Source organism: Pipistrellus hanaki (genome assembly GCF_964339955.1).
Source record: "Pipistrellus hanaki genome assembly, chromosome: 10".
NCBI classification, from domain to species: domain Eukaryota; kingdom Metazoa; phylum Chordata; class Mammalia; order Chiroptera; family Vespertilionidae; genus Pipistrellus; species Pipistrellus hanaki.
The window spans coordinates 4232427-4252908 of record NC_140512.1 but is presented as its reverse complement, the minus strand read 5'-3'; the positions used below and the strand labels follow the sequence as shown (position 1 = coordinate 4252908).

Genomic DNA, 20482 nt, shown 5'->3' with positions numbered 1-20482 from the left:
AAAGAAAGACCAGAGGATGCTCCATGTGCCATTTGCTGAAATATTTCTTTCATGTTCACTCTTATGTAACACATGGGTAGTGTTAGTTTTCACCTTGGCTTGGGTAGAAAATGTTTGCATCATTACACTGAACATCATTACAAGGGGGATTAGAGGAAAAAATACAAGCAGCTAGTGGTTTAAGGAAGGCATGTTAGGAGTGTGCTCTTCCCTGAAGACAGTCACACACACACACACACACACACACACACTCACACACGCATACACCTATACTACTACCAAACAACATGCAACGCAAATGGAGGCACCTCTCTCCCAGGGAGCTGCCCTGCCCTGGGAGGGGCCTCTCTGTCGCCTGGTGCCAGGGGTCCCTTCCCCACTGCCCCCAGCCAACTGGGACTAGAAGTTGACCAGTGCCACCATGCAGGTCTTAGTGACTCTGATCACAGAACTCCCCTAGGACATGCGGGCTCTGTCATGTGAGCCCAGGGTCCTTGTCAATTTCCGAACCGGCCACATCCTGGGGCACATTCCTGGGGGTGCAAGATTCCCACGTTTGTTCCACAGAAGAAGCCTCTGTTGCTGCCTCAGCAAACTACCCCCCACCAGGTGTGACCAGCACAGCTGCCACCTGTGGATCTGGCAAGAGCTGCCAGGCCTGGCTCTCAGCAGGCAGGATGGGCAGAGAAAGGTGTGCCTGCTTTCCCCTAGCCCTGTCCCTTCAGCGCTTCTCTCCTGTCCCCTGGCCCTCTCTGCCTCCCCTCTCATGGCTGCTGCCTGCATCTCCTGCGTTGGACGCCCAGGTCACCTGAGGCCTTTCTCCCTTGACTTGTGCCGGAGCCTGACTTTGGTGAGGGATGCTTCGAGCCCTGGGGGCTGCCTGTGGGCTGGGCACCAGACTCTGGGGAACCCTGGGTCCTCCTGGACAGGCTGGTGGCCTGGCTCTCCCGGCCCCTTCGCTGGGGCTGTCAGAGGAAACAGCCACGCCAGGAGGAGAAAAGCTGAGACTGCGCAGATTCGCTCAAGAAATCTGTACTGACGTCCCATCTGTGCCGCACGGTGCTGGCTCGAGATAGTTCCCACCCTCGTGATGCCCCACGCTCAGAAGGGGAGAAAGACAGTCAGCGTTCACCCGTATTGACCAGTTACAACCGTAAGTGCCACAAAGGACAAATGCGAGTGTCCAGACCTAATTTAGCCCAGAGAAGGTGATATTTAAGCAGAGATCTAAGAGGAAAGGTTGCGGGTGGAGGGGTGAGGCCCTTAAAATGGGCGAGATGTGTGGCTAGAGAATTTGGCATCAGCCGCAGGTTTCCAGGCCCAGGAAGGCCATGGCCAGGGTTCTGAACTCACGCTGAGAGCACTGGGAAGTCCTCAGAGGGTTTTAGGCTGAGCCTGACCACAGGTGCTTGGGCTGTGGTCCTGTGATTAGTCTGGAAGCACCATGTTGGAGGAGAGGTGGAAGCTGGGCTGGAAGCCACCAGACAAGGCTGGCTGGGAGGGGACAGAATGCACGGTGTTTTGAAACACCCGTAGAGATGGACATCAAAGGCCGGTAGGAAACGGACCGGATAAGAATCTTCCTGGAATGTCGCCTTCCTAAGCGCGTTGACTGTTCCCTGACATTTCGGTGAAGGGCACGGATGACGCAGTGCAGGTGAAGAACACTGCTCGTGTGTGTCCACAGTCATGTGTTCTTCACAGATTTGTTGCTGTGCGCAGCCGATAAAATGTTAATGTATAGCTACCTTACTATCATAGCTAATTCTCACTTCCCTTTTGGACACTCCTAAGTCAGAATATAAACACTACCTAACTTATATTCATAGGGAAATAAGTGGAGAAGCGTCTGTGGTAGTTTCTGTAGATTGGGGCATAGGGTGCAAGGGGGAGAGATGGATTTGCGCAGATCTGACAGGTAATATGTGCTGGGATGAGAAAGATAAGCACGGTGCTCGTCATCACAGAGTTCCAGTGAGTGGTGGGCTAGTGGCTACCGATTGATGATTGATGGGGTTCATGTTTGAGAAGGTTATTGGAAACATGATTTTTGAGCCACTGGGGTTTACAGTCTGTGGTTTTTGATCCACTCAGTACACATGGGAAAATCCTGTAAGTAGGATATGAACTCTTCTGCTTTATTTTATTTTTATTGACTTTTAGAGAGAGAGGAAGGGAGAGGGATAGAGAGAGAGAAACATTATCAATCTGCTGTCTCCTGCAGACCCCCCCCCCCCCGTCCCCCTCGCCACTGGGGATCAAGCCCACAACCCAGCTATGTGTCCTGAGCAGGAATCTAACCCGTGATCTCTTGGTACATGGATCAGTGCTTAACGACTGAGCAATACCAGCCTGGCTTTTTATTTTTAAAAATATCTTTACTGAGATATCTTAATTAAAAAAAAATCTACCTAATGACAGTGCACAGTGCAGTGGCTTTTACTATATTACAGACGGTGTGCACTGTATTTTTAGGTAGTAAACCTGTGTCCCTTCCATTTTTGCTACTTCTGGCTCCCCACGCAGCGGCTCTCACATTCAGGGTAGATTACAGCCTCAAATCTAGACACTGGGATTCAGTCGATCATGGCTGGGGCCCAGGCATGTTTCACAAGTGTGGGCGGTCCCAGTGCCATGATTGAATGCTACCCACTGGAAGTGACAGTGCCTCTGGGTCCTTCCCCGTATTCCTGCTTATGACAAAAGCCCACTCTGAATTCGTATCGACTCGTCAGCCCGTGGGCTTCCTGAACTGGGGGCAGCATGCTGACTGGTCTCAACCATTACCAAGGAGAATAAGGCCCACCTATCTTACTTAGCCTGACCCACAAGGTGTGTCAGATCTAGCCCCAGTCAACATTCTCAATTCTGTGGCCTGTCTCTTGTTCCTCTAGTTTTAGACAAACTGCCTCGGTGTTCTCCAGATAAGCCTCGCTCTGTCTCCCCGGTGTGGCTTTCCTGGAATTCAGAACCACCCCCAGCCTAGGTTTCAGGCACTAGACCGGACGTTGGGGATAAAGGCGTGAGATGAGAGACTCCTTGCTTCTGGGAAACACATCTCAGCAGCGAACACGCACTGGAAGCAGTGCCATTAACATGCTGTCCCTTCAGGGCAGCGCCCTCCTCTCGCCACCAAACAGAAACGGTACGATGGGAAACTTGGCTGCTGGTCTGACATCATCTTAACCCCAGCTGGGAGATCGGTTTCTTAATTCAGGCCTCTCCTCAGCCTCTCCCCCTTCTCTCTGCTGCTGTAGGAACTGCTCTGCTTTTAGTTTATTGTCCCTTTGTTTCATTCTCCCCCCAACCCCCCACTAATTGGGACCTGGCTCTTTGTTTAATGTTTGTGAGCTAATCTGTATTTCACCTCAGTCAGATCCAAGTGCTTTACCACAACACACTGTGCGGCCCACCTTCGGGGTGCCCACCAGGGTCTCGTGTGGCTCCCTAGCTAAGATGTAGGTGTCCCAGGATTGTGTGCTGATTTGATGTGATGCAGGAAACTTTGCAAGATAAAAAGTACAGTTCGTTGCTGAATAAATTATGTGTGATGTTGGTTAATTCAGTTTCCAAAATATGCACATACCCCTTTAGATGACTAACGGAGGAGGAATTGCAGAGTGAGTGAATAATCGTAATGCTCCTCTTAACAAGAGTCTCAAATCAGTATTAGAAAGTTTCGGTTCCATATGACTGATTACCAGTTTCAAAATAAGTATATACACACATACATGCATATATACACACATGCATATTCATATATACACATATACATACACTCCTGCACACACATCTATACTGCGCTAGGTGTCGATTAAATGTTTTTAAAGCTTCATAAATTTCATAAAATGATACATAAACAAGGATTTGAGTACTCCTTATTGAGAATAAAGGATGTCATGGACTTGAGTGCTCCCGCTTGAGAATAAATGACGTTGTTTTGAGAACCTTCAGCTGTAGGAATCTATCTCCAGTTCTCAGCAATAGCAATGGGAGAGGAAAGGAAGAGACCCTCTGGTACCTTATACACACACACACACACACACACACACATATCACCATTCTGTAGACAGACAAACCACAATGCAACGCCTGAGTCAGTATCACTTATATTTCCAGTTATAGCAAATAACTTCTGTGAACCAAACTTGTAAGAGATAATTGACCCGAAGTTAGGGGGTTTGTCAGTTTTGAGAAAGTGAGTTTTCCTTCCTTTCACTGTGGGAGCCATGAATGTTCATGCGGCTCACCCATCCTCGGTGCTTTATTTCAGTCCGCTGTCCAGCGGAAGCTGTGGCCACAGAACAGCAGAGCGGACCCCAGGCATAAACACAGACTTTCGTGTTTCCAAGGAGGAAACCATGGCGTTCTCCCCCTAACCCCACAGCAAAGAGAAGCTTTCCATATTCACACTCCACTGTGCGGACACGTTTTCCAGTAACCGAGGAACAACTGGAACGCAACTCTCTTATTTATTTATTTTCCTTTTTAGAAATCTTTATTGTTGAAAGTATTACATATGTGTCCCTCTCCCCCGCCGCCCCCCCCCCCCCCCCCCGACCTCTTCTGACCTGCCTCCACCCTCACCGCAGGTCTTCACCACCCTGTTGTCTGTGTCCATGGGTTATGCACATAGACATACAAGTTTTTTGGTTGATCTCTCCCCATGCACCATGCCTTCCCTCTGAGATTCCTGGAGAGTATCATGCTAAGCAAAATAAGCCAGTCAGGGAAAGACAAGTATCACACGATCTCACTCATTTGTGGAATCTAATGAACAAAATAAAACGATGAACGAAATTGATCTAGAGACATAGAAGCATGGGACAGACTGGAATGAAACTCTTTACAGTCAGAATTAGATGGACAGATGGGCCGAGCAAGCCACTAAGAACAGAGGTTGAAGCAAGAATTTTTTTTAAAAAAATGTATTTTTATTGATTTCAGAGAGGAAGGAAGAGGGAGAGAGAAACATCAGTGATGAGAGAGAATCATTGATCAGCGGCCTCCTGTACACCCCCTACTGAGGAGGGAGCCCGTAACTAAGGCATGTGCCCTTGACCCAAATCAAACCCGGGACCCTTTGGTCTGCAGGCCAACACTCTTTCCGCTGAGCCAAACTGGCTAGGGCTAAAACAAGAATTTTAACCAACAGGAAATGTGCTTTGAGATTTATCATCTTGTGTTTGTTTGTGGCTTAGTCCTTTTGGGATAGTATAACAAATACCATAGACTGAATGTTTTATAAACAAAAGAAATTTATTTCTCGCAGTTCTGGAGGCCAGAAGTCCAAGGTGTAGGTGCCTGCAGATTCAGTGTCTGGCTTAGAAATGACTTTGTCACAGCGCCCTCTTATGGAGGAAGGCAGAAGGATTATAAGGGCACTAATCCTATTCATGAGGGCTCCACTCTATGGGCCAAAGACCAGTCCACCTACTACCATGCCCTTGGGCGTTACAACTTAACACATGAGCCTTTTGGGGGGACACATTCAGTCTATAGCAGCGTTCACATGTGAACCAGGAGTGTTTTCTTATCATACTCCAGACCGTACATTCTTAGCTTCTCCAAGTTAGAACCTAAAAATTATTACTATTCCCTTAAGAACATACTGGATTTTCCCCAGTTCAGTAGTTGAAGACAAGGGCAGAGGTAGAGCTAAGGGCAGGGTGATAGCCACATGGCATGCCAGGTTCCTGGGATGTTGTTGGGGACAGAATGATAGGAACTACTCTTGGGTTTCCTCAGCTCTTTCTCAATCCATCCAGCTCAGCTTGTGAAAACTGACACACACACACACACACATACACCACACACACACACACATATCACACACACACACACAGACCACACACACACACACACACACACACATACATCACACATACACACACAGACCACACACACACACACACACCACACACACACACACAGACCACACACACACATATACACACATACACACAGAGACCACACACACAGATTACACACACACACACACACACACACACAGACCACACACACACACACACACACATCACACACACAGACTACACACATACACACTCACACACACACAGACCACACACACACACACACACACACACACACACCACACACACACACACACACACACACACACACACACACCTCAAGAGTGACATGTGCTCCAGGCACCGGGCTTCAGCCAGCCAGTCCCTTTTGTGGGCTTGTCACCCCCCTCCATCCTGGTGGCTTTGCTCTCAGTGACTCAGACTGATCGGCAGCAGCTTCTCTGAAGTGCACTCCAAACATATTTTGGGGCGGCTTTGGCATTTTCTAATTAGAGTTTGGGACGTGGAAGGGAGCTATCACTTAAATCGCTGGGTGCTCTCCGGACCTCAGAGGAGTCCATGCTTGTTGTAGGATGGGGAACGGCAGTCTCAGCCGAGTCACATGAGGAGAGGGAGCGGGAGAGGCAGCACTGCTGCCACCAGCATTACCAGATGCCGGCGGCTCTTGTGACATGTCATTTCGTGGCGACCACGGGCTGCTGGGAAGAGGCTGGGGCCCGGTGATTACACAGGCAGCGAGCTCTGTGCTCCGGCCCCCCAGCTCGCGTTTGGTAAGATACCACCGCTTCTGGAATTGCAGGCAGAGACAAATGCCAGAGGTCGCGATAATTCCATGTTCTCCGATTCAGCTATTAAGCAGATGACAGACTGACTCAGGTCCGAAACATTTAACTCTGGAAGCTCAGACGCAGGCTGCGTGGCAGGCAAGTGTCCTCCTGAGGCACCCCTGTTTCCTGAAAAAGGCCCCAGGCACCCCAGAAGCCCCTCTGAACAACAGCGACAGCAGTGAGCAGCCAAGCCCCCGTGTTGGTGGGGATGAATTCATAACGTGGCTCTGTGGCTCTGTGGCTCTGTGGCTCTGTGGCTCTTACAGAGTGTTCCAAAGCTCGAAACCGAATTCCACATTCCCTGAACACAACCCCTCCGTGTTCTCTCCAGCTCAGGGGGGAGGTTTATGTTTGAGTCGCTATTGGAGTCTTCCTCCAAGTGTTAAGATGGAAACACGATATATATATATATATATATATATATATATATATATATATATATATATATATATATATATATGTATATATCTCCTATGTGTGTGTCAAAATAATATACAAGATTCATGGAACAATAGTCACCATACTACTTGGAATATGGGTTGTTGTTATTTTTAGTCTGTTGTTTTCTGTTTTCTAGTTTTTAAGGGATTTGCTAGGATTCTCTGAGATGGTTTGGGAACTGTTAATGGTTTGAAAAACATTTCATTCTACTCTTGGCTCTCCAAGGTCACAGGCAGTTCGCTGTCCTCGCTTTGTTATCCCAGTGTCTCGAACCACGTGCAGTAAATGTTTCTGTTTAATGACAGAATGAACATTCACTGCAACAGTAACCCAGGAGTAGACTTAGGGGTAGGCCTGAACAAGACCAGAAGGAAAGGGGAACGAGAGGGCTAGAAGTTTGGTAGAGATCCTGGAGGCAGAGCTGGGGAAAGAGCTTGCCTCCACCCAGGAAAGGTAGTGTACCTGGATGTGACATTTGGTGCCATAGGGTTCTCCGTCCATGTGATTGACACTCTTTCCACTGTGATCAGCATTTAGTTATAGTAATAACTATCGTATGATCATTTTTTGGTCTTCCTTGTTCCAGTTATCCATTGCTGCATTAGAAAAATACCCCCAAAACCTTCTTAAGGAACGAAGGAAAGCTGTTTTCAGTGGAAATGGTTAGCTATGCTCCCTGCTCCTGTGGTCGGGATGTGGACATGGCGAAGCAAGAATGATCGCTGGTCTCTGCTTGGTGGTGTCCAGAGTCTCATCGGGGCAGACAGGGATGTAGCTGGAGCGGGGATCATTGGAAGCTCCTTCCCTCCTATGCCTGGCTCCTGGGCTGGATGGAGGGCCGGAGAAGTTGGGCTCAGTGGGACTGTCACTGCAGTGTCTCCCTGTGCCCTGCCCTGTGTCCCGGGCTCCTCACAATGTGGGGGCAGGGTTCCGAGAAGCTCCTAAGGCACCTGCTGAGATGGTGCTCCCAGAAGGCGTGGCTCTCTGTTGCCTGGCCTGTGGCGGTGAGTAGGACCTTCCTTGGTGCTCCAGCTGGAAGCAGTCATAAGTCCGCCCGGATTCAAAGGGAGGGGACATGGCCCCTCCTCTCTATGGACTGAGTGACAAGAACTTGCGGGATTTTTAATGAAACAGCACATGCACCAGCCTTGACCTTTCTGTCTCAGGGAAAAGCTGTCAGTGGGTGCACTGTTGTCCAGAATTATCTAAGGATGAGATTGTTTCTTTTACTTTTGCCGGACTCCAACTTGTTGCACTAAGAGGAAGAAGAAAAGATAGATAAAGATGAACAGAAGCAAGTTTACAGCCTAGAGCAGCACTGAGGCCATTTCCGTGTCCCTGAAGGCGCAGGGGGAGGAAGGATGAGCGCTTCTCCTTCCTCCGGGCGAGGAGTGGGAACACCTGGGAGTTCGGGGTTGCAGGCGTTTAGAGGGAATGTATGAGGCCTCTGACAGTGAGGCCTCTTCTTGTGAGTCCAACTTTGGGGAAACTGGTTCATTTCCTTTACCACCTCTGGAGATTGAAGTTCAAAAAGAAACGTGCGCGCTTTGTCACCATCACCTGCACTTGGGAACCTGTAACCGCTGCTCATTTTCTCAGAGCCGCTGGCCTGTGTGCTTGTGCTGCGACTACAGAGAAGACCCGGTGGGATAACAGTCCTCTCCAGGCTCCGGGACTGGCGTGGGCCAAGGCGACCTTGGCTGGCCAGCTCGCTTTTCATTCACTTTTCACTCTTACGGGGAAAATACAAAGACACAAAAAAACCACAAAAATATTATCGTAAAAGTGATCCATTGGGACTTTATTTAAGACTTTCCATTTCATTAAGAGATGAGTACAAAGGGATAGCTACCTCCTGCAATGTACAGGTGTCCCCCAAAATGCATACACTGTGAATACTTACCCATTCCATTGAGTTAACCCAGTAAAGAAACATCAGTTGAGCTATCAGAAAATGGATGTGGATACAATTTTTTGCAGACACCCTGTATTTCTTCTTCCCCTCCTTCCTCCCCCCTCCCAGTGTTTATTTTTCCTCTCCTTTGCCCCTTTCTTCCTGATGTTTTTTCTGTCTGTGACTCCGTTTTTCTTCCACCCCCTCTTCCATCACTAACCTCTTCTTTATTTGGTTATTAGCCATCTTTTAGAACATATCTCTTCATAGTCTCTGTTTTTACTTTCTTTTTCTCCCTCTGTCTTCATATGCCATCTCTCTCGCAACTTTATATTGCCAAGCATTGTTGTTAGGTTTAGATTTTTAGGTATAAAAAAAAATGAGGTGCCATATTACTAATTTAATGCAACTTAATATAAAACACCCTTTCAGTTCCGTACCTGCTGCTCCTAAGCAGTTACAAAATCTCAAATTTGATTTGTTTAAAATCTCTACAAACAGGTTGAGCACACTGGAGAGGGAAGAAAAGAGGAAAAGCAAAATATTGTTAATGTTAGAATCTTACTACTCAGAGAAAACGACTGACATTTTAGGAGATACACATTTTAGTATACTTGAGTTTGGGTGTGCATCTGTTTTTGTAAAATGGGATCATATCATATATGTCCTTTTATAACTTGCGTTTTAATGTAACATGTAGCAGGCATCTTAGCAGTTCAGTTAACATACTCTGCCTGCCTCACTGCATAATGAAAATTAAAGGGGTAAGGCAGGCATAGCCCTTAGCCTGTGGTCATGTCTCAGTGACTCATATTTTCTATTTATTTGCCCAACTTCCTTAATGGCTGAAAAGTATTCAGCTCAAGTTTTAAATAATTTTATTTATTTATTTTTTAAAAATATATTTTTATTGATTTCAGAGAGGAAGGAAGAGGGAGAGAGGGACGAAACATCAGTGATGAGAGAGAATCATTGATTGCCTGCCTCCTGCATACCCCTACCGGGGACTTAGCCTGCAGCCAGGCGTGTGCCCTGACTGGGAATCAAACCATGACCCCCTGGTTCACTGGTCGACACTCAACCACTGAGCCACGCTGGCGGGCTCTTTTTGTTCATTAGATTAATTACCTCCCCTCCCCCAGCTGCTGCTGCTGCTTCTTGTTGTTGTTCTTCTTCTTCCTCTTCTTTCTTTATTCTTTCCCCTTTCTTCTTCTTCACATTGAAGTGACCATGCCTTAACTATTTCCTTACAACTATCAATAGAAGTTGAATGATGAGTCAAAGAAATAGGTGTCCCAGGCTTATGCACAGGTGATTCCATCTGAGCATGAGACTCTCAGATGTGGGAGGGGCTGAGGGTTCAGGTCACACGGCTTCCGAGTGTCAGCTCTGGAAGTGAAACTGCCAGCTTCTGTGTCGCTGGGAAGAAAGTCCCATGGCAGGGGGTTTTAGAGGTGGCCCAGGAATTGCGGAAGTATGCAATTTTATGAGCTTCTAAAATACTGTGTTGGACTATGTGAAGACGAATAAAAAGCCAGCAGGTACTGTAGTGATAGCTTTACTTTCATTAATTTAAGATGCCGGACAGAGTAGACTCGAAGCTGACCTCTGTGTCACTCATGGCCTGCACTTCCGGGCACACAGTTACACTCCGGAAACGTGCCATCGGTGGGAAGATGGCGCTGCTTTATTCTAACTCAGGCAGGAAGCCACCCACTGCGGCAGGTTCTCCCAGCCGCTCCCTGTGCCGCACCTATGCCAGCGCCCCCGCCAGGCAGCGGGTGGGCATTCGGCCGAGGAGCATGCAGGTGTCCGATGGCAGAGGGAAACGAACTTTCTTCCTCTCCATAAACGTTGGGTGCTTTTGGCCCGAGTCCCAATATTTATTCTAAGGAATGGAAGCTGAGATGAGGTGTTAGTTATACTGGGTCGAATGAAAATGTGCTTTATTTTTTATTTGAATTTATTGGGGTGACATTGGGTAATAAAATTGCATAGACTTCCGGAGTACAATTCTATAATTCCCCTTCTGTCTATTGTGTTGTGTGTCCACCATTTCAGGTCAAGTCTCTTTCCATCACCATAAGACCCCTTTTACCTTCTTCTCCCTCCCCACCCCCTTTCCCTCTGGTAATAACTATAGTGTTGTCTGTGTCTATCAGGATTTTTTTTTTTCATGACTTAATCCATTCACTAAGAAAAAGTATTTTAAATTGTGTCTTTTCCAAGCATCTGGAGAAACTCCCGAGATTTCAAGATAAGCTCTTCAAGGACAGTGACCTTTGACAGCTGCACACCTTGTGTGGGAGGTAGAGTTCCAAGGTAGTCCCAAGGTTGTCACCCACGGCTGCCACCTGCCCAGGTTCTCCTCTCCCCGGGAGTGCAGTCTGGCCCTGTGACTGACAGGATGGCACTCCTGTGGCCCTGTCCACTGCATGTCAGAGGGATCTGCAAGTGCAGTTAACGTTGACCTTGGCTAATCAAAGGGAGACTGTCGAGGTGGCCTGACTTAACCAGGTGGGCCCTGCGAAGAAGGGGAAGCACTGGAGAAGTCTCTCCTGTGGCCTCGCTGAGAAGGAAATAAATCTCCACGTGGTGGAGAAGGCTGTAGGGCAGGAGCGGAGAGCGGTCCCTGGTCAGCAGCTTGCTGAGAAATGGGGGAGGGGGGGGATCTTAGTTATACAACCACCGGGAAACGGATTCTCCAGCAACTGGAATGAACTGGAAGAGGCCTCTTCATGAGGATTCAGCCAACTAACACCTCAATTTCAGCCCCCTGAGGCCCAGACAGAGGACCAGGCTGGAACCTACCAGACTCCTGGCCCACAGGAACGGGCACATCATGCATTTGTGTTGCAAGCAGCTCCGTGGCGCTGACTTGCTATGCAGCGAGTGTCCCCCGATTTCCTCCACGTTGAGTAGGGCAGCAAAGCACAAAACCAAATTGAATGTAGAAGCTTGTTAAAATGATCATACATAATACGAGATACTGGGTTTTATGCTAATAAAATCCTCACTATTCCTGCTGATTATTTTAATAAACTATACACTTACCAGCCTAAGCTCATCAAACATATTAATATGAATTCAATGCCCCTTTCTTTATTTTAGATTCTGAGGCACCATCTTAGGGATACCCCCCCCCCCCCCCCCCCCCCCCCGCTCACCCCATCCCCTGCGCTTGGTAGACAAAAGAATTCCATTATTTGAAAACCACTGGCTTGACTAATAGTTGCTTTTTATAAAGGCCTCATTTGGGGGGTTTAGGAATGTAACTGTTGGCGGGGAATGAAGAGCAGGGTTGTGCTCGGCTAATTTGGAGTCGGCACGTGGCGTTTAAATGTATGTTTATTGTTGATTGTTCCCTCATTATCAAGTAATTCTTCGATTCAAGGCATCCAGCCACTGCTTTTGATTCAGACAGATGAGTTCTGCACCGCTGATACTGTTTTTGAAAGCAGAATTCATTTGAATAGTAATCTAAAATGTTTTAATCATGAAATATCTCAAGCATGTCAAGAAAGTACAGAAAATGATATAACTGCCACCCATAGCCCTGATCATCTGGAGGTTAATAGATGTTAACATTTGCATACTACTTGAGCTCTCTTAAAAAAACGTGTATCCCTGGCCTGTGTTGTTCATTGATTAGCGTGTTGGCCTGCACACCAAAGGGTCTTGGGTTTGATTCTGGGGCAAGGGAACGTACCTACGTTGTAGGTTCATCCCCAGCCCCGGGAGGCAACCAGTACATGTATCTCTCTCACATCAATGTTTCTCTCTCTCTCACATCCCTCCCTCCCTTTCTTCCACTCTAAAAAGAGTCCATGGGAAAAATATCCTCAGGTGAGGCTCAACAAAGAAGTAATATGACAATAATAAATGTGCAAGTGCAGCTGAAGCCCTACCGTACCATCCTTCCTCTCCTTCTACTCCTCCCTCCTCAGACGTAAACATTAGCAGGAAATTGATGTGTATTATTCGAATGAATGTTTTATAGCTTTTCTACACATGTAGAATAATATAGAGCTTTTCACTGTAGGTAACCCTTTGCAGTTTAATTTTCTCACTTGAAATTACACCTGCTGATGGGTTGTGTAGCATCCCATGGCAGGCATACACAGCGGCTGATTCACCCACTTTCCTGCCCCGTTTGGGTGGGGTGAGCACACTGCCATGAACGCCCTGTGTATGTGCAAGTGGCCCTGCTCGAAGGTTCCTCCGGGCGGGAATGCAGAGGCCGCCGGGTAGCGGGATGCCCACCTTCACCTTTACTAGGTCTCGCCAATCTTCCCAAAGGGGTTTGGTTAGCCTCGTCCCTCCCACCACGCAGGCACTTGTCTGCGGCAGAGAATGGGTCTCCGGGAGAAGTGCTTTCTGCGTTAGTTGGGGCCAGCTCCCGAGGAGCACGGCCATCCCTGCTGCACTCAGCGGGCCTCTGCCTCCCGGGCTGTGCCTTCTGGGCTGTGCCTCCCGGGCTGTGCCTCCCAGGCTTTGCCTCCCAGGCTGTGCCTCCTGGGCTGTGCCTCCTGGGCTGTGCCTCCCGGGCCCGGCCACAGCAGCTCGGCTCCTCCAGACAAGGCCCGGATGTCTTAGCGCCCTGTGTGCTCCGTGAAAGGGAGGAGAAGGCTAAGAGGCAGCTGAGCTTGGAAACTTTCAAAGGTTTGCCCCTTTCCTTTCCTTCTCTTCCATCTGTCATCCCTACTGACTCCTCTAGAAAGGTCTATTCAAATTCTAATTTCCGTCCTTGATCAAGGGGAGAGATGAGAGAGAACTGTAGGGAGGGACCCGGTGGGACTCCACTCCGAACCCATTCTCCCTCTCCTGTGGGCTGTTGGGTCCTGGCACCCCAGCACTCAGTCCTGCTTGTGTGGGGCCCGTTCTGTCCTGCTTCTCCTTCCGGCCTTCCCCTTCGGGCTGGAGCAGGCGGGTTCCTGCGAGGGGGGATTCCGGACCCGCTTGGGAACCCCACAGCTCAGCTGCTGCAGATGTGGGGGCTGGTTTTCACGTGGCTTCTGTGGGAGCGCAGCCTGATGCTGTGGTTTAGGGCTGTGGTCGGTAAACTGCGGCTCGTGAGCCACATGCGGCTCTTTGGCCCCTTGAGTGTGGCTCTTCCACAAAATACCACAGCCTGGGCGAGTCCATTTTGAAGAAGTGGCGTTAGAAGTTTAAGTTTAAAAAATTTGGCTCTCAAAAGAAATTTCAATCATTGTCCTGTTGATATTTGGCTATGTGGACTGATGAGTTTGCCGACCACTGGTTTAGGGCAACAGTGCAATGGCGTTTTATGACATCATTGCGGACACAGGGGTTGATATCGGGACTCGAACAAACACATCTCAGTTCTAAAAAAAAAAAAAAAAGCTAAAGGAACATGTGCCCAATAGTGGGCAGGAAGTGAACGCCCGCTGAGTGCCTGGAGAGTGAGGGTGGAGGAGGAGAGGAAGCCGGCCTGGGGCTTGTGCAGGGTCGGGGGAGGCGGCCTGAGCTCGGCCTTGAAAGGCAGGAGTGGCCAGTGAGCTGTGTTTACAGACACACCCTGGCTGCTGCTCCAGGCCACATGATGGTTAAAATACCTGTTCCTTTCATTCCAAAAGCATATCGCAGGCAGGGTTTGGGGCACTGCTGGTGGACAGACGGTGAAGATGCTCACCTTCCTCATGCATGTGTTCTCGCGGAGATGTGGAAAACTGAGCCAGATTGGGGTGAGTGCTGTGAAGGAAATAGGGAGGAAACATGAGCTCTAGGGGCAGAGTGGGCAGACATTGCTGCTGAGGGTTAGTCTTCTGGGCCCACCATGGAGCATAGGCTCAGGCACCGATCGGAAATGTGACTGGGCTCGGCTCAGGTTTACCAATAACCAGACATAAATGGGCTAAGGCTATGGAGGGTGGACGTGATTTGCAGAATGGAAGGCTGGAGGCCCTTGTTCCTCCAATTCTGTGAGCAACGATCTGTCCCCTTGGTCTCGGGCAGCCATTCTGCTCCCGGATTGGTGCTACCCCCTGCCAGCCTCTGGGCTCTGGGCTTCACCTGGAGGTTGGGCCGTTTCTGGGACAGTCGGTCTCTCTCAGGACCATGGCGCCCCTCAGCGGGCATTGGCCAGGAGTGTGGGAGGGTCCGGGCTCTCTCTGAAGAGGGGACATGTGAGCTAAGGCCTGACGCTGCAGGAAGAGGACCAGCGGGTATGAACCCCGCAGTATGACGTCCGCTGTGGGGGAACCAGAGGGAACAGGACACGGAGCCTGGCGGGAGGTGGGACCGTGTGGTGGCTGTGGAGGTTGGTGGGGCCATCAGACTAAGGTAGAATTTGGACTTTCTTGTAAGTACATGAAAAGCTACTGCTTTAACCTGATGTCCATGAACACCTGCAGGAAAATGCGGAGTTCGCATTTACTTCAGATGCGGGTGGGGCAGCGAGGCATGATGGTAGAAGCTGCGTCTACGCCGACGTGGCCAGCAGCAAAGCCGTTTCCACCCGGGCCTGTTATTACCGCGATCTCAGGGTGTCACTTCTGACAGTTATCCCTAATTAGAAATGATGGCAGTTATTAGGCCTTGCAGTTATCTTGTCATTTCAGGCTTTGTCACAGGGGACAGCCTGTGGGTTCTGTAGGTAATGTCACTGGAACACAGCCACGCCCATGCGTCCCTGTGTCATGGCCGCAGCAGCGCCACCGGCCCAGGCGTCTCAGCCACTCGCCGCTGGGCTGCCTGGGGGTTCGCGGGCACCTGCACGGCCGAGGCTGCTTGTGTGTGACTGGATTCCATTTTGGGAACATCGGGCAAAGTGTCGGTTTCTTGGCATGCTCATGTGCTTTATGGCAGACGTTTAAAAACATGGCTCAGAGAAGGGCTCCCTAAGCTTCCCAAGATGCCGAGACACGCACGGCGGGAAAGAGGAAGGGGGGGATCCGGGTGACGGGCCAGAATGGCCCACGGTGTTCCTTCCGCCCGAGGCCCCGGCCCCCGTTCTGCCTGGCAGTTTCCATATGCCCAGTGCCCGGTGCGGGCCTGCCTCTTCTTCTCGGTGGTGTGTGGAATCCCCGGGCTTCCTCAGCACCTTCTGTGTCCCCACGGCCCCCTGTGGCCTGGCCGTGACTGTCCTTGTGGAGCAGTGATGGGGGCCAGCGGGCTCCTGGCCGTGCATTCCCTTCCTGGAGGCTCCCTGAGCCCCTGCGGGGTGCCAGGCGCCGTGCCCAGTGCCAGGTGACAGCGTTAGGGACAAGGCCATGGTTTGAGTCAGGCCCCTCTGATCCCAGGGGCCGGAGGCTCACACAGTGCAGCTGGGTCAGGGAGCCGTGGGACACTGCGCTGTCTCTGTGGGGCCAGCGGCTAGCTCGGTCACTCCTCCCCTCCGTGTCCCCAGCCACTTGGCTCTGTGGCCCTGCTCCCTGCGGTCCACGTCTCCTCCCCCCCCGTCTGCCCGCTCGGCCCAGCGGAGGCAGCAGTCGCTGTCTCCCAGCCACAGCGGCATCCCGGGGGCGGCCAGAGTGAATGCGTGCAGGGAAAGGTTGGCTTGGACTTAGAGTCAATGAATGAATGAATGAATGGATGGTGGGAGTGCTCGGGCTTGCTTTTTGTTTACTTTGTCTCCATTGTAAAAAATGGCTGCCGTGGGCACCTTTTGTCAGAGCTCTGCATCTCTGGTGTTTTCATAGAGAAAATTGGTAGAATTTGTTTGTGAACACAGTTAAGGCTTTTGTTGAACCTTACAAAATCACCCACCAAAAATGAGTCCCTGTTTAGTCTGGGAGAAAGGATGTTTTTTCACAGAACGCATTCTTGATTAGCTGTTCGGATCTCCGGCTGGTGTGTTGGATTGTGAGCTTGGAGACGGGGTTGCTCAGAGCCAGCGGTGTGCGGCTGCAGCCGGCAGTCTGACTGGCTCAGGAGGGGCCAGGCCCCAGAGGCCGGGGTCCTCCATCACCTCGCCCCACCTCCTCAGTCACCCCCTTCTGCTCTGAGCCCCTGAGGCCGACAGGCTCACGTCTCCGCATCCCCTTCTCAGGCAGTGGGCTTGCTCAGAAGCCTTCCATGCTTCCTCTCTGTGTGTGTTACTGAGAGCCAAAGAGAAGCAAGAGATGACCTTGGGGCCTTGCCTCTTCCAGTGTTGTTTCTATAATCCTCATCTGAAGGTCGTTTTCCATTGATTTTTAGAGAGAGTGGAAGGGAGGAGGAGGAGAAGGAGAAGAGGAGGAGGAGGAGGAGGAGGAGGAGGAGGAGAAGGAAAGGAGAGAGAGAGAGAGAGAGAGAGAGAGAGAGAGAGAGAGAGAGAGAGAGAGAGAGGAACATCAAAGTGAGAGAACCACATCCATTGGCTGCCTCTTTCACACGCCCTGAACAGGGCTGGGGGTTAAGCCTACAACCCAGGTCCATGCCCTCTGCTGAAAATCGAACCCGGGACCCTTTGGTCCGTGGGCCAAAGCTCTGTCCACCGAGGCGAAGGGGCTGGGGTGCCTTTCTTCTGGTGATGAGGTGACCCGGCAGGTCAGCCGGCCCAGGCCAACCTGGGCTTCTTCCTTCCAGTCCCTGCACCTTCCGGACCCGCTGACCCCGCTGCCCGCCCTCCACCATTCTCCCCATTCTCCCAGCACAGCACCTGCGGGGAGAGGGTGCCGCTAACATGTGTCCCCCCTCCCGATCTGGCTGGTGCCGACCCCACTGCCCAGGCGGCTGAAACCGTCCCCTTCAGCTGCCGGGCTCAGGGGCACTGGCTCCTCAGGCTTCAAGGCTAAGTTCAAGACACATCGAAATAATGACCTCATAGCTCAAGTGGCGTGGCTCAGTGGTTAAGCATCCACCTGAGAACCATGAAGTCACAGTTCAATTCCCAGTCAGGGCACATGCCCGGGTTGCACATGTGGGGTGTGCAGGAGGCAGCCGATCCATGGTTCTCTCTCATTATTGATGTTTCTCTTTTCTTTTCCCTTTTTCTGAAATCAATAAAAATATAAATAAATAATGACCTCCTATTACTTCGTAAGGAGTTAGATGTAGCCGTGTTTTATCCTAGGGCCGTAGAGGGGCATGGACATGGCTAATGTTCTACCCTGAGCTTTGGGGCCTGGGCCTGGGTGTGTGTGTGTGTGTGTGTATGTGTGTATGTATATGTGTGTGTATATATGTGTGTGTATGTGTGTGTATGTATGTGTGTGTGTGTGTATGTGTATGTGTGTGTGTGTGTGTATGGGGGGGGGGGGCACCACTCCTGCCCAGTGAAGCTGGGGGAAAGCAGGCACCTTCCTCGCCTTTCTAAATGGGTGTTTTTTGTTTTTTTTTTGCAATAGAGAACATTTAATAACAGACGTTCCCTTAAGTTAAGCATGTTCTTAAACATACTGTGCCTAATCCCTAGCTCTGTCTTTATCCTTATCTCTGCCGTCCACTGCTCACAATGTCGACAGGACGGGCGTTCTCCTCCCGTTCTCCCGGGGCCCTGCATCCCTGCCGACCTGGGTCCTGCGAGCTCCTGCCGCTGCTCTCCAGCCTCCCCCGGGCCCTGCCGCCCAGACAGGACAGCAGACCTCCCCGGGAGCAGCCCGCACCTCCTGTCCGTGTTCACGCTCCGAGAGGCAGGTGCAGCCGGCTTGCTCACTGCTGCCCGCTCCTTCTCCTTCCGGCGGGGGTTGCACAGAGGCTGTGTGGGTGCGGGAGCGTCAGAGGAAGTGAGAAAAACAGCCGGTGCGGGGCAAGAAAAAGGGGGAAGTGCAGTCCACCCAAAGCCCTCAGTTCATGGTGCAGACGCTGCCGGCGCGGTGGAGGGGGCTGCGGGGTCATTGTCCCTGATCGAGAGTGACCCTGGGGAAGGCCAGAATGTCACAGGGGAAATGCTCATTCACAGCAGCTGCCACCCTTTCTTCCTCCTTTTCTCCCCCCCCCTCCCCCCCAGCCCTTTCCTCCTGGTGTTGGGTTCAGATTTTAGGTTATTTCTAACATCCCTCCTTAAATGTCTGACCTGCTGTCCTCTGGAGGCATTGCTCTGTCACCTAGCAACAGGCATATCCCATCCTGGTCCCCCGTTCTCTCCTTCAGCCTGAGATGCGAAGATCACCAGGTGGACAGGGACACATGGGGTCAGGTTTCCACGCAAAGCCAGTCTGTGTGATGATGGAGCGGTGGATGTGAAGAGCAGGGAGCCTGTTTCCTGGTAATGCATACAAAGCAGGGATTTCGTCCCATCTGGGGGTGTGTGTGTGTGAGTGAGAGAGAGAGAGAGAGAGAGAGAGAGAGAGAGAGAGAGAGAGAGAGGCAGAGAGAGACAGAAAGAGACAGAAACAGAGAGAGACACAGAGAGAAAGAAGTCCTTGGAGCCGCCTGCCCTCTGGGAGCCTGATGGCGGGGTCACATGAGCCCGCCCCCCCTCTAACCTACGTTCCGGGCTGAATAGCAGGAAGAGGGGTAGAATTGGAGCTTTGACCAGGAAATGGTTCCTGATTTGTCCGACTAGATAGAAAGTTGGCACACTGAGAAAAACAAACTTCAGAGGGGAGATAGGAGGAGGACATTTTTTCTGCATGAGCTTATCATGCACTCCACACGGGCCCGAGGCCCCGAGCTCAGCTGCGAAGGAACAGGCCCCTCCGGAGGCGTGGGACGGCAGGGCGGGCACAGCCTGGCCTGGGTGTGAGGACGCAGCGGGGGCTGCAGCCGGCTTCCCCTCCCTGCCCGCACACAGGGAGAGTGGACGCTCCCAGAGATGTTTTCTGCTCCTTTCTGCCCTTCATTAATTTATCTTCCTTTTTATTTACTTGTCTGTGTTTGTTTGTTTGCTATTGAATTCATTGAGGAGGCATAGGTGGATAAAGTTATACAGATGTCAGGTGTAAAATTCTGTAACACCATCTGTGTATTGTACTGTGTGTTCACCCAGTCAGGTTCCCGCCATCATATGTGTTCCCATTTCCCCTTTCCCTACCCCCTCCACCCCTCTCCTTCTGGTCTTCACCAGACCATTGTCTGTGTCTAGGAGTTCTGCTTCCTGTCTAACCCATTAACTTTTCTCACCAGCCCCCTTTCCCGGTGGGTTCCAGACTCCAGGGTCACTCAGGACGGATCTCCGTTCCGTGAGCACGTTCTGTTTTGAGATGTGCTGTTCCTGCTCCTCTCCCGGGAAATCCTCGGTCTTACAGGCCTTCGCTGGCCACCCTCCCTCTCCCCGTCCCTCCCATGTGTGTATGCAGTGCCGGCCACGCACTGTACGGGCCAGGACGCTTTCCTGGTCCAACTGTAGTTATTGCCTATTGGTCTCTCTCACTTTGAATTCCCAGCAGACAGAAGTTAAGTCTCATTTAACTTTGCATCTACCTCAGTGTCTCCTCCGTGGCCAGGCATGCAGTAGGTTTTCATTAATCAGCATGTATTTATTGAGTGCTTCCCATAGGCCAGGCCATGCGTACTCTTCTAGAAAAGAGGAGCAGGGCCATGCAAACTACCTCTTCTAGGGAGCTGACATGCTGAGGGTGAAAGGAGATAGTCAATGAACA

At 50.7% G+C, this 20482-nt stretch overlaps 1 protein-coding gene across 4 annotated transcripts in view; it reads left to right on the top strand.

Moving 5' to 3' along the window:
• Nucleotides 1-20482, top strand: part of ELMO1 (engulfment and cell motility 1) — a 345973-nt gene that overhangs the window by 98159 nt on the left and 227332 nt on the right. The gene's annotated exons all lie outside the window — the stretch shown is intronic.